General features: G+C 51.2%; 1 long non-coding RNA gene across 1 annotated transcript; it reads left to right on the top strand.

Moving 5' to 3' along the window:
* Positions 1-3,617: 3,617 nt before the first annotated feature.
* Positions 3,618-11,704, top strand: LOC310644856. Its single transcript, XR_014493383.1, has 2 exons — positions 3,618-3,757; positions 11,375-11,704. It is a non-coding gene; the product is annotated as an uncharacterized lncRNA (long non-coding RNA).
* Positions 11,705-15,771: the final 4,067 nt, after the last annotated feature.

Genomic DNA, 15,771 nt, shown 5'->3' on the forward strand with positions numbered 1-15,771 from the left:
AAATCAGAGGCATCACCCCCCAAGAAACTAGGGAAGCCCCAAGGCAACCCAAAAGAATCTTCCATGAAGGGGACAGAGGCTGTAGAGTCCACAACCCCTGCAAAGAACTGGGATTGGATTCCGGCCTACACTGCAGGGGCGGTGGATACCTCGGAAGACAGCTCAGAGGGAGAACCATTGGTAAGTGAATCCATTCCACCCATTCTTAAGACAGTGACTATATTAGCTTCCTCTATGCCTGAAGCCATCAAAATAAAAGCCCTAATAGACTCTGGTTGCACCCGCTGCCTTATCAGCCCAAAGGTGGTGGGGAGACTCAGCATCCCAGTAAGGAGACTAAAACAACCAATCTCCTTTAGCCAATTAGATGGGTCAATAGCAGGGGGGGACCAGTTACCCTAGCCACTTTTGGTAAAGTATCCCTGGGGTCTCATGAGGAAGACATAACGTTTGTAGGGGCCCCAGGCATGGAATGCCCAATGATTTTAGGACTGGAATGGCTGAAGAAATGGAACCCTGGGATAAACTGGAGGACAGCAAAACTCAGCTTCCCAAAGGGGGAGCAGAAAAGCTTAAAACCCCGAAGCATCCCCCCAACCCGAAGGGAGGAGACAGCATCAGTGGGGAAAGAGAAGGGGTTACCAGAGATACTGGAGGAATACAGGGACCTTGCTGAGGTTTTCAGTGAGGAACGGGCAGATGAGCTTCCCTCCCACCACCCCACAGACTGCGCTATAGAATTCAAACCCAGGATGTATGCCATGAGCCTAAGGGAAATGGCAGAAATGGAAAGATTCATAAAGAAAAACCTAGAAAGAGCGTTTATCGAGCCTGCCAGACCCAAAGTGGCCACCCCGGTTCTGCTCAGGGAGAAATTGGAGGACAGCAGGACTCAACTTCCCAGAGGGGGAACTTAGAAATTTAAAACCCAAAAGCATCCCCTCAACCCAAAGAGAGGAGTCAGCATCGGTGGGAAAGAGAAACCTAGAAAGAGGGTTTATTGAGCCTGCCAAACCCAAAGTGGTCACCCTGGTCCTGCTCAGGGAGAAGGACGGTTCTTTCCGCTGTTGTATAGATTACAGAAATTTGAACACAATTAGTGAATGTAATCTGTACCCACTACCCCTAATGAAGGATATGCTATCCCACCTATCGAAAGGAAGGATTTTCACTAAACTAGACCTGAGGGAAGCATATTACCGCATTAGGATTAAGGAAGGAGATGAATAAAGAAGACCACATTCAACTGCCCATTGGATTGCTACCAGTTCAAAGTACTGCCATTTGGACTGCAAGGGGCCCCCAGGATCAAAACCCCATGGGCCATCCAGGACCCTGCAGGGCATCACTAGCCTGCTGAGGGCGCTGATCCCTGACACTGGTACCCCACCAAGCTGATGACCAGGCCGCCAGAACCGGGCCCCTGGTGAGGCCTCCACTTGGACCTAGCATTGAACTTCCTTCTCATGCAGTCTGTGGTCATCCTGCTGAGATAGCCAGGGATGCACTCTGTTTGGGGGGCTCTCACCTGCAAGAAAATTGGAGAGATGAAAGGAACGTTTCATGCAAAAATGGGCATGATAAAGGACCAAAATGGCAGGGACCTAAGAGAGGCAGAAGAGATTAAGAAGAGGTGGCAAAATTACACAGAAGAACTATACAGGAATGAGCTTAACGTCCCTGATAATCACAATGAGGTGGTCACTGACCTCGAGCCAGACATCCTAGAATGTGAAGTGAAGTGGGCCTTAGAAAAGCTGAGCAACAACAAAGCTAGTGGAGGTGACAGTATTCCAGCTGAGCTATTCAAAATCTTAAAAGACAATGCAGTAAAAGTGCTACACTCAATTTGCCAGCAAATTTGGAAAACTCAACAGTGGCCACAGGATTGGAAAAGATCAGTTTACATTCCAATTCCAAAGAAAGGCAGTGCCAAAGAATGTTCAAACGATTGCACCATTGCACTCATTTCTCATGCTAGTAAAGTTATGCTTAAAATTCTACAAGCTAGACTCCAGCAGTATGTGGATCGAGAACTACCAGAAGTACAGGCAGGATTTCGAAGAGGCAGAGGAACTAGAGATCAAATTGCTAACATATGCTGGATCGTGGAGAAAGCTAGAGAGTTCTAGAAAAACATCTATTTCTGCTTCATTGACTATGCTAAAGCCTTTGATTGTGTGGATCATAACAAACTCTGGCAAGTCCTTAAAGAGATGGGCATACCAGACCATCTTATTTGTCTCTTGAGAAATCTATATGCGGGCCAAGAAGCAACAGTGAGAACTGGACACGGAACCACTGATTGGTTCAAAATTGGGAAAGGAGTCCGGCAAGGCTGTATACTGTCGCCTTGCCTATTTAACTTATATGCAGAGCACATCATGAGAAAGGCAGGGCTAGATGAATCAAAAGTTGGAATTAAGATTGCCGGAAGAAACATCAACAACCTAAGATATGCAGATGATACCACTCTAATGGCAGAAAGTGAAGAAGAACTAAAGAGCCTCTTGTTGCGGGTGAAGAAGGAGAGTGCAAAACTTGGGTTGAAAGTAAACATTAAGAAAACTAAGATCATGGCATCTGGCCCTCTCAATTCCTGGCAAATAGATGGGGAACAAATGGAGGTAGTGACAGATTTTATTTTCCTGGGCTCCAAGATCACTGCAGATGGGGACTGTAGCCAAGAAATTAAAAGACGCTTGCTCCTTGGGAGGAAAGCCATGGCAAATCTAGACAGCACACTAAAAAGCAGAGACATCACCCTGTCAACAAAAGTGCGTATAGTCAAGGCTATGTTCTTCCCAGTTGCAATGTATGGCAGTGAAAGCTGGACCATAAGAAAGGCTGAGCGCCAAAGAATTGAAGCCTTTGAACTATGGTGCTGGAGAAGACTCCTGCGAGTTCCTTGGACTGCAAGGCGATCAAACCGGTCAGTCCTAGAGGAGATCAACCCTGACTGCTCTTTAGAAGGCCAGATCCTGAAGCTAAAACTCAAATACTTTGGCCACCTAAGGAGAAGGAAGGACTCACTGGAGAAGAGCCTAATGCTGGGAAAGATTGAGGGCAATAGGCACTGAAGCAGTAGGCGTGAGCCTAGATGGACTCCAGAAGATGGTAGAGGACAGGAAGGCCTGGAGGAACATTGTCCATAGGGTCGCGATGGGTCGGACACGACTTTGCAACTAACAACACCACCACCTGCAGAGCGTTGGATACGCGACTGGGACCGGCGTCCAATTTAAGTTTCAGGCTAGCCAACCGGAACCGGGTCTGCGATGTCTGGGGTCCTGTTCATTGCCAGGCTGCCATCTCAGCTCCAGCCTCCCGATGCAGCCACGCAGGGGGATCCTGGAACCCAGTCTCTCCGAATCTCCCCTGCAGCACATTCATCATGTGGCGTCACAGCGCCATGGAATAGCTCCACTCCCCTTCATCCTCATTGGTTAATTGCCTCTCTTGCCACTCTGTCAACAGGGGACCCGGAACACCTGGCATTTGCGGTTGGTGGGCCACAAGACCAGTCACAGCTGAGCTATGCCACCACTCTCCTGAGGCTCCTGCCTCCTGCACCGTCTCAGGGCCCGACCGTGCATCGATAGCTGGCTCTTCTGACCTGGCCTCATATACCTTCAGCCATAAGAGCCTTGGTGGAGCAGTGGGCTAATGCCTCCTTAAGTAACACCAGCTGCCTGCAATTAGTGCAGGTTCGCATCCCACCAGGCTCAAGGTTGACTCAGCCTTTCATCCTTCCGAGGTAGGTAAAATGAGGACCCAGATTGTTGGGGGCAATAAGCTGACTTTGTAATAATGCCACTTGGGGGAGGGGGTGAAAGCCCTAATAAGCAGGCAATTGCTAAGCACATTGATTTGTGCTTTAAATTGTAAGCCGCCCTAAGTCTTTGGAGAAGGGCAGGATATAAATGGGATTAAAATTAAAAAAAATACCACCAGCAGCATGTCGCTGTCCACAGCCTCCCAGCCACAGCTGGCTCTCCCACCTCTCCTACGTCCACCATCGCCTCTATGCCCTCAACCATCCCCCTGTACCTGTTCGGATCACAGTCAGGAAACACCAGGGGATACAGATAGGGACAGGAAAGAACGGAGCGCTAACTTTCTGTCAGAGGTCCCAACCACAGACCTGAGCCCAACAGAAAACAGGATTTTGGGTTCAAAGTAAACCTGGTTTATTTAGGTACACTCTGGCTTGCGAGCTCAAAGGAAATGCAAACAAAGCGCTGGGAGCAACTATCTCCCAGTGCACTAAATAGACAGATCCCACCAGGCCCGCCCCCACCCGTATAACCAGCATCCAGAATGACGATCGTGAGCACCTAGCTCACAACAGCAGTCCTCTGCCCTCAGCAATCAGCCTGGTTTGGGCTCTAGTCCATGGCAGCAAGGCAGCAGGGCGAGGGCTGGTTTTAAATTCCTCGCCATTTCTCTGTGCTGATCATCTGTTCGGTACTCCGCTGAGGGCAGAGGACTGCTGCTGTGAGTTGGTTGCTCACGATCGTCATTCTGGATGCTGGTTAGGTGGGTGGGGGCAGGCAAACCCAGAAGTTCGACCAGCAGCCATTCTCTGGTATGATGGCCTGGCAGCAGCCAGCCCCCAGCTGTCCGACCATAATCACCTGTTGTGACTCAGGGCCAGCCTGTGGGTCCGACAGCCGGCTCCGATGTATCGGATGACTCAGATGAGGGGGAGGAGGGAGACGAACCGGCTGATGATGGTTTGGAGGCTTTGCAGAGCCCTCAGCCGGGGACCTCTTCTCAGCTGCGTGAGCCCGATAGTGCGGAGGATGATGACCCACAGCTGGCCCTGTTCAAGGACGCCGACGCAGGAGGAAGTCGAGCAGGAACAAACAAAGAAAGGCTGTGGGACTCCTCGGGAGGAGGCACAGGGAGACCACGCCCTGAGCTCTCAATAAAAGGAGTGTTTGGGGAGGGGCTGGTTGCTGAAAGCAACCGGATAAATTTGCTGGCAATCCAGAACTATTTCCTGCCTTCCTGGGACAATGCCAGCTTTTTATCAGCGTGAGAGCAGCTGATTTCCCCACTGACCGAGATAAGGTGGGATTCGTGTTGAGCCTTCTGTCGGGAGATGCAGCTCGTTGGGGCACGCCTCTGTTGGCACAGCCTAGCCCTTTGTTGGATAACTTTGGGGGGTTTTGTGACCACATGCGCCTCATGTACGAGGACCCGATTAAGGCGCAGACTGCCACCTGACGTCTGAAAGCTTTGAGGCAGGGTCAGCGCCCCCTACAGGCCTATATCAGCGATTTACGGCTGCTTAGCCAGGATTCCGCCTGGAATGAGGCTGCGCTCGTGGATGCCTTTCAGGATGGCTTGTCAGAGGAGATGTTGGATGAGCTGGCCCGCGTGGACATTCCCTCAGACCTGAATGGGCTGATCCATCTTTGTCTGCGGATCGATGCCCGGCTGCAGCAGCGAAAGAGTCGCCGTGCCACCCCACAGACCCCTGCCGCTCCTGTTGAGCGTGTGCCCCCAGTCCAGAGGGAGGAGCCAATGGAGCTGGGTGCCGCCAGGTCCCGTCTATCGGTGACGGAAATGGACAGGCGACGATCGGAGGGGTTGTGTTTTTACTGTGGGGACCCTGGACATTTGGCTGCTTCTTGTCCAAAGAAGCGTCAGCGGGCATCAGTGACCAAGCCGGACCCGAGAAAGTCCCCTGCTTTGCTGTCGGGAAACGGCCCGAGCCCGATCTAGACGGTGTGATAGATCGGACGACCCACCACGACCACGCCGAGTGACGTCATTCCGACGGTGCCTGTGAACCTCCACGGCATTTGATTTTGGAGGCACGACTGATCCTTCCTGGCAAGCCAGAGGGGATTCCGGTCCATGCCTTAATTGACTCTGGGGCTACCACTAACTTTATGGACTCGGCCTTCGTGGCCAAATGGGCTGTTCCCCAGTGTCCGGTGGATCCGCCCATGCTAGTGGAGACTATTGATGGTCGAGTGCTCCTGTCCGGGCCTATTACGGCCGCCACGCAACCAGTGTGTATGGCCATCAGTTCCCATGTGGAGGCCATTCAGTTCTACATCACTTCGGATCTGCACTTCCCCGTGGTCCTGGGACTGGCGTGGCTCCGGGCGCATGATCCACAGATCTATTGGTCTCAGAACTTGGTCACCTTCCCAAGTTTGCAGTGCGTGGACCACACCCGCCATATCTGTGCCGGCCAGGTGGAGGGTTCCTCAGGGGTTTCCTTGCCTCCCGAACTGTCCGACTTTGCTGATGTGTTCAGCGAGTCAGAGGCGGACCAATTACCCCCGCACAGGCCCTATGACTGTTCCATTGATCTAGTTCCTGATGCGCCTCTCCCAGTGGGGCGTTTGTATTCCATGTCAGAGCCCGAGTTGGCTGCATTGCGGGACTTCCTGACAAAGAATTTGGCTCGTGGTTTCATCCGGCCCTCGTCCTCGCCAGTGTCTGCGCCCGTGCTCTTCGTCAAAAAGAAGTCGGGCGAGTTACGGCTCTGCTGTGACTACCGGAAACTCAACGCCATCACGGTGCGTAACCGCTACCCGCTGCCCCTCATCCCCGAGCTCTTGGACCGACTCCGGGAGGCTAAGATCTTCACGAAACTGGACCTGCGTGGAGCTTACAACCTCGTCAGGGTTCGGCCGGGTGATGAGTGGAGGACGGCGTTTGGTACTCGCTATGGACATTTCGAGTACACGGTGATGCCGTTTGGCCTGACCAACGCCCCCGCTGTGTTTCAGCATTTTATGAACGACATCTTTCGAGATCTGTTGGACCAGTTTGTCGTGATTTACCTGGACGACATCCTGATTTACTCCCCGTCGCGTGAAGCGCATCATCAGCATCTCCGTCAGGTCCTGCAGCGCCTCCGGAAACATCGGCTGTTTGCCAAGTTGGAGAAGTGCCAGTTCTACCAGGTGACCATCGATTTCTTGGGTCACCGCATTTCTCCTGAGGGCATCGCCATGGAACCGAGTAAAGTTGAGTCATTGCAGAGTTGGCAACCCCCGCGTCGCGTGAAGGATGTTCAGCGACTTCTTGGATTTGCCAACTATTATCGAACATTCATCCCTGGCTTTGCTGCCTTGACAGCCCCCCTTACCCGGCTCCTGCAGAAGAAGACTCGGTTCCAGTGGAACGCCCCCGAACAACAGGCGTTCCAAGCTTTGAAGGACGCCTTCATGAAGGAGCCCATCTTGAAGCATCCTGACCCGCAACGGCCGTTTGTCGTGGAGGCGGACGCCTCCGACATTGCCATTGGGGCCGTGTTACTCCAGGCAGCGACGCCCAACGGTACCCTTTTCCCTTGCGCGTATCACTCTCGGAAATTGAACCCCTTGGAGCGCAACTATACCATCTGGGAGAAGGAGCTGCTGGCCATCAAGGCGGCGTTCGAGGCTTGGAGGCATCATCTGGAGGGGGCGTGGCATCAAATCGAGGTCCGGACGGACCACAAGAATCTGGAAAGCCTGCAGACCGCTCGGAATTTGAACCAACGCCAGATCCGGTGGTCCCTCTTCTTTGCGAGGTTTGACTTCCGGGTGCGGTACATACCAAGCGGGCACAACCAGAGAGTGGATGCTCTGTCCAGGAAGCCCGAGTACACCCGAGTGGAAGACAAGCTTCCGCCCAGGACAGTGATCCCCGTCGAGTCTTTTGCTGCGGTGCGGGAGCCGGTGGATATACGGGCTCGGATCCGGGAGGCGCAGCAGCAGGAGGCGTGGGTGGCTCAGCGGAAGGAAGAGGTGGGGCCAGATTCGCCTTGGTCGGTCACGGATGGACTCCTGTATTATCGTGACCGGCTCTATGTTCCAGGAGGGCCACTCAGGGGACTCGTCCTCAGCCAGTGTCATGATAACCCGGCTGCGGGGCATTTTGGCCTGTTCAAGACTCTGAACCTGGTCTCCCGTACCTTCTGGTGGCCCCGAGTCCGACACGATGTCCAGTCTTATGTCACCTCCTGCGTCCCATGCAGGCAGGCCAAGTCAGCGACAGGGGCCCCGCCTGGTTTACTGCAGCCTTTGCCAATGCCCAAGAGACCCTGGGGGGCTGTGTCCATGGACTTTCTGACGGATCTACCCCCATCCTCCGGCTTCACGACAGTGTTTGTGGTGGTGGACATGTTGACCAAGATGGCGCACTTCATCCCCTGTCGCGGCTTACCGTCAGCTCGCGCCACTAGTCGCATGTTCATCCAACAGGTGTTCCGGCTGCACGGCCTTCCCGATAGGGTCGTCTCCGATAGGGGGGCCCAGTTTACAGCCCGCTTCTGGCAGGAGTTGATGCGGGCGTTGGACATTAAGGTTTGCCTCTCGTCCGCGCATCATCCTCAGACCGACGGGGGTACCGAGAAGGTCATCGTCATCAACCCGGTCGCCTATCGTTTAACTCTGCCACGTTCCCTGCGCGTGCACCCCGTCTTCCATCGGTCCTTGTTGGTCCCCGAACAACCGGCTTGTCCACTTCGCCAAGCGGAACCTCCCCCATCAGGACCTCGTGATGGCGACAGCACCCCCGAGTACGAGGTCGCCAGCATCAGGGATTCCCGCTGGCTGAAAGGTCGCTTCCAGTACCTGATCGAGTGGAAAGGGTACGGGCCGGAGGACTTCACATGGGAAGACGCGACCGCCGTTCATGCCCCTGCGTTGGTGACTGCTTTTCACGAACAGTTCCCATCCCGACCGCATCCGGATCGGCAGACCCGGGGGAAGGGCCCTGCGGTGCGGGATAGTGTTGTGACTCAGGGCCAGCCTGTGGGTCCGACAGCCGGCTCCGATGTATCGGATGACTCAGATGAGGGGGAGGAGGGAGACGAACTGGCTGATGATGGTTTGGAGGCTTTGCAGAGCCCTCAGCCGGGGACCTCTTCTCAGCTGCGTGAGCCCGATAGTGCGGAGGATGATGACCCACAGCTGGCCCTGTTCAAGGACGCCCGACGCAGGAGGCAGTCGAGCAGGAACAAACAAAGAAAGGCTGTGGGACTCCTCGGGAGGAGGCACAGGGAGACCACGCCCTGAGCTCTCAATAAAAGGAGTGTTTGGGGAGGGGCCGGTTGCTGAAAGCAACTCTTCCGCTTGAGGAGACAAGCTCTAGTGTTTTTGTTAATTGAGTAATTAAACTTGGCAGACGCCTTTTAGCCTTGGACACTCTCCAGTCTCTTCTATCTGAATAGGGGTTTGCCTTACTACAAGGCCAGAAGAGGGCTGGTTCAGAACATCATCTCCCAGCTGTGCTCCAAACATCCCCCAGTCATCATACAAGTACAGGTGGGAGGGCTGTTGCTGCCACTGCCTCCAGCCGCTGCCTCCAGCCACTGCCATCACTCTGGTTGCACCCATGACCCCTCCCCCCTCCCAGTTAGTGGCAAGCCCGCAGTGGCTTCACACCAGCTTTCCTGCTACCTACAACTTCGGTTCTCCTGTGGTTTTTCCCAGAATAGGTTTTATCACCTCTTTTCGTGAACCACCTGCCCATCACAATCCTGGTAGGTCCTACACAAAATTCAGCAACATCAGCAACTCTGTGCTTATGAGGAAGAACCAAAAAAGGCATGCCTGCAAGCAGGAACACCAGCAGTATATTTGGATCATGGGTTTTTATTAAAGTTGGACAGGCAGCATTAATCCTTACATGGCATCAGTTAGTAAACCTGCCAGGCAATCAGTCAGATAATGATTATGTTGAAATAAAATTGTGTTTGCTTTTATTGCAAGGGGTTAGTGCAGTCTTTTCCAACCAAGCATCTCCAGTTGTATTGGTACTCCAAGATGTTGAATTCCTGGAATTCATCTGCAGAATACAAGTTTAAGGAGGAATGTTTTAATGGGAACAGCTTTAACATTCCTTTAACATCCTAGTTATCTCCCGTCTTGACTACTGTAATGCACTCTACATGGGGGTGCCTTGAAAGTACCCAGAGGCTCCAATTGGTCCAGAATGCTGCAGCCGGCATGGTTTTGTGCAGGCCCAGGTGTGTTACCTCTTCTGCAGGAGCTGCATTGGCTGTCAATTTGCTTCTGGGTACAATTCAAGGTGCTGGTTATCACCTTTAAAACCCTATATGGCTATATTAATAGAGGGATGGAATCAAGATCATATGAAGTGTTAATACCACTTTATAATGCACTGTTAAGACCACACTTGAAATATTGTATCCAGTTTCAGTCACCATGATATATAATTATCAATTCCTGGAATTGCTAAATTGCTAGCTAATCTCTGTCGCTATTCAACTTGCCACAGAATCGGGGGGGGGAGGGGAAGTTTGGGAAAGAAACAGGATTTTTAAGACACCATCTACAGATCAAGAGAACCAAGGTCAGAAAAGCAGGTGTCTGATGGAGAAATGGACTGTTCTCATAAAAAAACCAAAGAAGTGTGATTGGGCAATGTGAACACTTGGTGGGTAGCTGTTATGGAAAGCTATTGTTAGCTAACCAGATTAACACACGGGTAATTTAGAGTTGATTTTGCTTCTTCAGTACCGAGATGTGTATTCAATAAAGTTTATTTTTTATGACACCTCAAAGTCATAAAGCCACAAAACAAATACAGAGTGGGGGAAGAGGACTGGCAGGCCAAGGGCAGAAAGAGAGGGAGGGAGACAGAGGGAGAGGGAAAGAGAGAACATGAATATATGTGGTTGTCCTTACTGGACTTTTAGTAAAGAACATTTAATGAAATATTTTGATGTTTTTTTAATTAAGAGGTGAGTTATGGGGATAATTATGCTGTATTTAAAGATGGCAGATAAGCTACTAAAATTGTTTTTACCTGTTGGGATGAAGGAGAAAGGGTTTTTTTCACCTCTTTCTCCTATCTTTTTCTTCCCTCCCCTGGCAATTTTTTTCTTTTCTATTTTTCTGTTTGTAGCTTTTGTAGTTTGCATTGACTTTTTATTTCATAAATACAAGGAGGACTCAAATAGACATTTGAGTGTTTTATTTGAAAGTAACCTTTGACCCTGCGTCTTTTTTTTTTTTGGAGTTCAAAATGCTTTTGTTACATGCGGAAATAAAAAAAGTTTTTCTTTGTAGCAGTTCATTGATTTCATAAATGCAGCACACTATAGTTTTTTTATACATAGCATAAAGGTAAAAAAACAATACATACAGTGTTATCTTCATTTTAGATGTCAAAAGGGTTTTACGGCTCCCAGTCTTTTCAGTGGGAAACAGGTCCAAGTGGCTCTTTGAGTGTTTTAGGTTGCCTTAGCTAATGCTGGGTGGGTGAGAGCCCAAGATGTTAAGGCTGATCGATTAATATGAAAGTTTCATGAGAAATACCCGCAACATCCAAAAGGAAGATGAGTGAATGGTTGGATAACTGTACTTATCATTTCCCTATGCTTTTTTTCCAGGGGACCAGCATGTCAAGACTGAATTGCTAAGATACTTGTTAACCTCTGTCACTACTCAACTTGCCATAGAAACAGGGAGGAGAGGAAGCTAGGGAAAGAAACAGGATTTTTAAGAAGCCGTCTATAGATTGTGAGAACCAAGGTCACAAAAGAAATGGACCGCTCTCATAACAACCCAAAGAAATGTGATTGGGCAATGTGAACACTTGATGGGTAGAAGTTATCAAAAGCTATTGTTAACTAACCAGATTTTTGCACAGAAAACTTAAGAGTTGATTTTGCTTCTTCAGTACTGAGATGCGTATTCAATAAAGTTTATCTTTTATGGCACCTCAAAGCCATAAAGTGTCTTCAGTGTTGAATTCACTAGCCCACAGGTCTGCAACCCGCGGCTCCGGAGCCGCATGCAGCTCTTTCAGCCATCTCTTGCGGCTCCCAGTCCTCTGCCATGTACAGTCCAAAAAAAAAAGTGGGACTAAAAAAGTTCAACCAATCAATTCAAATATGCAGGGTAGGTGCATATCTCGCATTGGCTCCACTCTTCAGTCAAACCCTGTTCTGCGCATGCGCACATGTACACGCATGTGCACACATTTTTTGTGGCTCCCAGTTTTTCCTTTTGTGAGGGAACTGGTTCCAAGTGGCTCTTTCACTGTTTCAGGTTGCTGACCCCTGCACTAGCCAGACAGTTGACAATAACAGGTGTTGAGACTCAAAAAAAAAAGTGCAGAGAACAGCAACAAAGATGATTAGGGGACTGAAGGCTAAAAGATATGAAGAATGGTTGCAGGTATTGGGTATGTCTAGTTCACGGGTCGGCAACCCGCAGCTCCGGAGCCGCATGCGGCTCTTTGAGCCATCTCCTGCGGCTCCCAGTCGCCCGGTGCGCGCACACCTCTCCGAACGGGCGGAGGTGCGCGTGCACCACTCCGAATGGGAGGAGGTGCACGCGCACCACTCCAAAGGTTTGGAGAGCTGCGCGCGCACCTCTCGGAACGGGCAGCGGCGGTACCCGTTTGGAGACCTGCTGGTGCCAGTTTGGAAAGCTGCCGCGGCTCACAGCAACTTTCTAAACCAGCACCAGCAGGTCTCCAAATGGGTGTTTGGGCGGAGGTGCGCGCGCACACCCATTTGGAGACCTGCTGGTGTTCGGGCAGAGGTGCCGGGCAGAGGTGCGGTTTGGAGACCTGCTGGTGCCGGTTTAGAAAGCTGCCGCAGCACGCAACAACTTTCTGCACCGGCACCAACAGGTCTCCAAACGGGTGTTCAGGCGGCAGTTTGGAGGTCCCAGGGGTGGCTCTGGCGGTGCCCGGGCTGAAGTCGGTGCCGCAACCCAGCGCCCGTCACCACGGAGACCCGTCGCCGCTGGCGTGCAGATGCGTCCACATAAAAAAAAGTGGAACCGGCACCAACAGGTCTCCAAATGGGTGTTCAGGCGGCAGTTTGGAGGTCCCAGGGGTGGCTCTGGCGACGCCCGGGCTGAAGGCGGTACCGCAACCCAGCGCCCGTCACCACGGAGACCCGTCGCCGCTGGCGTGCAGATGCGTCCACATAAAAAAAAGTGGAACCGCGCGCGTGTATCCACGCATGCGCACGCGCAAAAAACAAAACGTTTTACGAATGCGCAAAATGTTTTGTTTTATGCGCATACACGTGCGTGGATACACGCGCGTGGCTCCCACCTTTTTTATGTGTGATGGAACCGGTTCCCAGTGGCTCTTTTGCTTTTTCAGGTTGCCAACCCCTGGTCTAGTTTAATGAAGAGGTGACATGATAGCAGTGTTCCAATATCTCAGGAGTTGCCACAAAGAAAAGGGGGTCAATCTATTCTCCAAAGCACTTGAAGGCAGAACAAGAAACAATGGATGGAAACTTACCAAGGAGAGAAGCAACCTGGAACTAAGGAGAAATTTCCTTATAGTCAGAACAATAAACCAATGGAATGACTTGCTTCCAGAAGTTGTGGGGCTTCCAACACTGGAAATTTTTAAGAGATTGGACAACCATTTGTCTGGAATGATAGTGTTATGTATGGGGTTTAAGCAGCAGGTCAGCAAATACCACCAGGTGGCGCTGTACCATTACTGGATTGGCTGGTTAGCTTTCGGCGGGAGATTCAGATGAAGGGATTGGCCGAGAGCGTACCTGGCAAGGTATATAAGGGGTACAGGTAACCCCCTTTGCTCAGTACAGTCCTACCCACAATAAAGAGCTGTTGCTGTACTCATCTGCCTGCTGTCTTCCATGCAGTCCAGAACCCACTACACAATAATGGCAACGAAGGTGGGATGCTGCTTCACTCAAGAGCTGAAATCACTAGCTGAAGTCACTAGGGACGGAGGAAAAGAGTATCTTTCTCTGATTTCCTTCTACCGAAGCAGCATCCACAGGACTGGACACAGCATGGCAAAACTCGGTCAGATCCGCGAATTCGACGTCAGCCATCCCGAACGCTGGGAATCGCATCTGGGCCAGGTTGAAGGATACCTGCTCGTCAACCGGATCACTGAAGACCACTTGAAAGCGGTGGCCCTGGTGTGCATCAGCGGGCCTGCCGTTTACGATATAGCCATCGGGTTGTGCTCACCGACAGCTATCGGAACTGTTCCCTACAGCGATCTCACGGCCAAACTAAACAGGCACTTCATGCCACGGAGGTCTGAAATGTTCTGGCGCTTCTGGTTCATCCAGCGGATCCAGTTACCTGGCGAACCGACGGCCGACTTTATAGCGGCCATGTGACAGGCCACCTCGTATGCCAGGACCTCATCCAGAACCTCTTGCAGGCTCATTGTAGGCTTCACAAGCAATTTCTGTCGCAGCCGCTGCTCGCTTAGACCGAAAACGATCTGGTCGCAAAGCCTCTCTTCTAAATTGGGAAACTTACAGAGACGGGCGCCCCGTCAGCGCTCTCATGGTGGACTGATCCTCCAGAGCTGCTGCTGGGTCGGTGGGTGGTCTGGCCTGAGCCTCCCACACAAAGCAGCCATAGCTGAGCCTCTGCACAGGCTCCTAGACAAGCAAGCTGCATGGAACTGGACCAAGGTCCACGACAAAAGTTTTAAAAACCTAAAGGAATTACTGTCTAATAATTCCACTGTCACCCATTTCATTTATTATATAAATATAATAAAATAAATAAATAAATAAATAAATAGAGTCAAAGCCCATTTGCATCGTTTGCGATGCATCTCCCTATGGAGTGGGCGCAGTACTGAGCCACAGTGAACGGGGAACAGGTGCCCATTGCATACTACTCCCGTACATTGTCAGGGGCAGAAAGGAATTACGCCCAGATTGACAAGGAAGCCCTGGCTATAGTGGCCAGGGTCAAAAAATTCCATGACTACCTCTATGGCAGGGATTTCACCATATTCACAGATCATAAGCCTTTATTGGCGTTGTTCACAACAGACAAACAAACCCCTCAAATTCTGTCACCTAGGATGCTCAGGTGGTCCATATTCCTATCTGCATACACTTACAAACTGGTTCACAAACCAGGTAAAGATATGGGCCACACAGACGGGTTAAGCAGGTTACCCCTAGCAAATTCAGAACCTGATCCGGCACCTGCAGCCCAAATACTGACCATCCAGGACCTACCCGAGTGCCCCTTACAGGCAAAAGACATAGCCACTCAAACAACAGCAGACAGAATCCTGACCAGAGTTCAGTCTTGGGTAGTCACAGGGTGGCAAGAAAAGAGTCCAGGCCCGGAATTCCAGGCTTACTTCAATAGGAAGCATGAGTTATCTGCCCACAAGGGATGCCTTTTGTGGGGGAGTAGGGTCATTATTCCCGAGACACTGAGGAACAAAGTCATAAAGTCACTACACAAAGGACACCTGGGAATAGTCTGGATGAAAGCTTTAGCTAGGAGCTACCTGTGGTGGCCAGGTCTAGATAAGGCCATAGAGGAACAGGTTAATAGTTGCTATGACTGCCAAAGGTCCAGACTGGAGATGCCCGATGCACCTGTACACAAATGGGAGGCTACACACCCCCCCTGGTCCAGAGTCCACATTGATTATGCTGGTCCTTTCCAAGGACAGCTGTTTCTAGTGGTGGTAGACAGCCATTCCAAATGGCTAGAGGTGATACCAGGCAATAGCATGACTACGGCCAAAACTATCCAAAAGCTGAGGGGGTCTTTGCCACACATGGCCTCCCTGACGTATTGGTCTCAGACAATGGGCCTCAATTCACCTCTGCTGAATTCCAGGCATTCATCAGGGCCAACTTGATTAGGCATATCACAGCTGCGCCTTTCCACCCATCGACCAACGGATTAGCAGAACGCATGGTACGAACAACCAAGGATGCATTGAGGCGCATCATCAGTGGCGACTGGCATCAAAGGTTGGCACAATTCCTGTTAGCACAACACAACACAC

The sequence above is a fragment of the Vipera ursinii genome (assembly GCF_947247035.1).
Source record: "Vipera ursinii genome assembly, chromosome: 9".
Taxonomy (NCBI): domain Eukaryota; kingdom Metazoa; phylum Chordata; class Lepidosauria; order Squamata; family Viperidae; genus Vipera; species Vipera ursinii.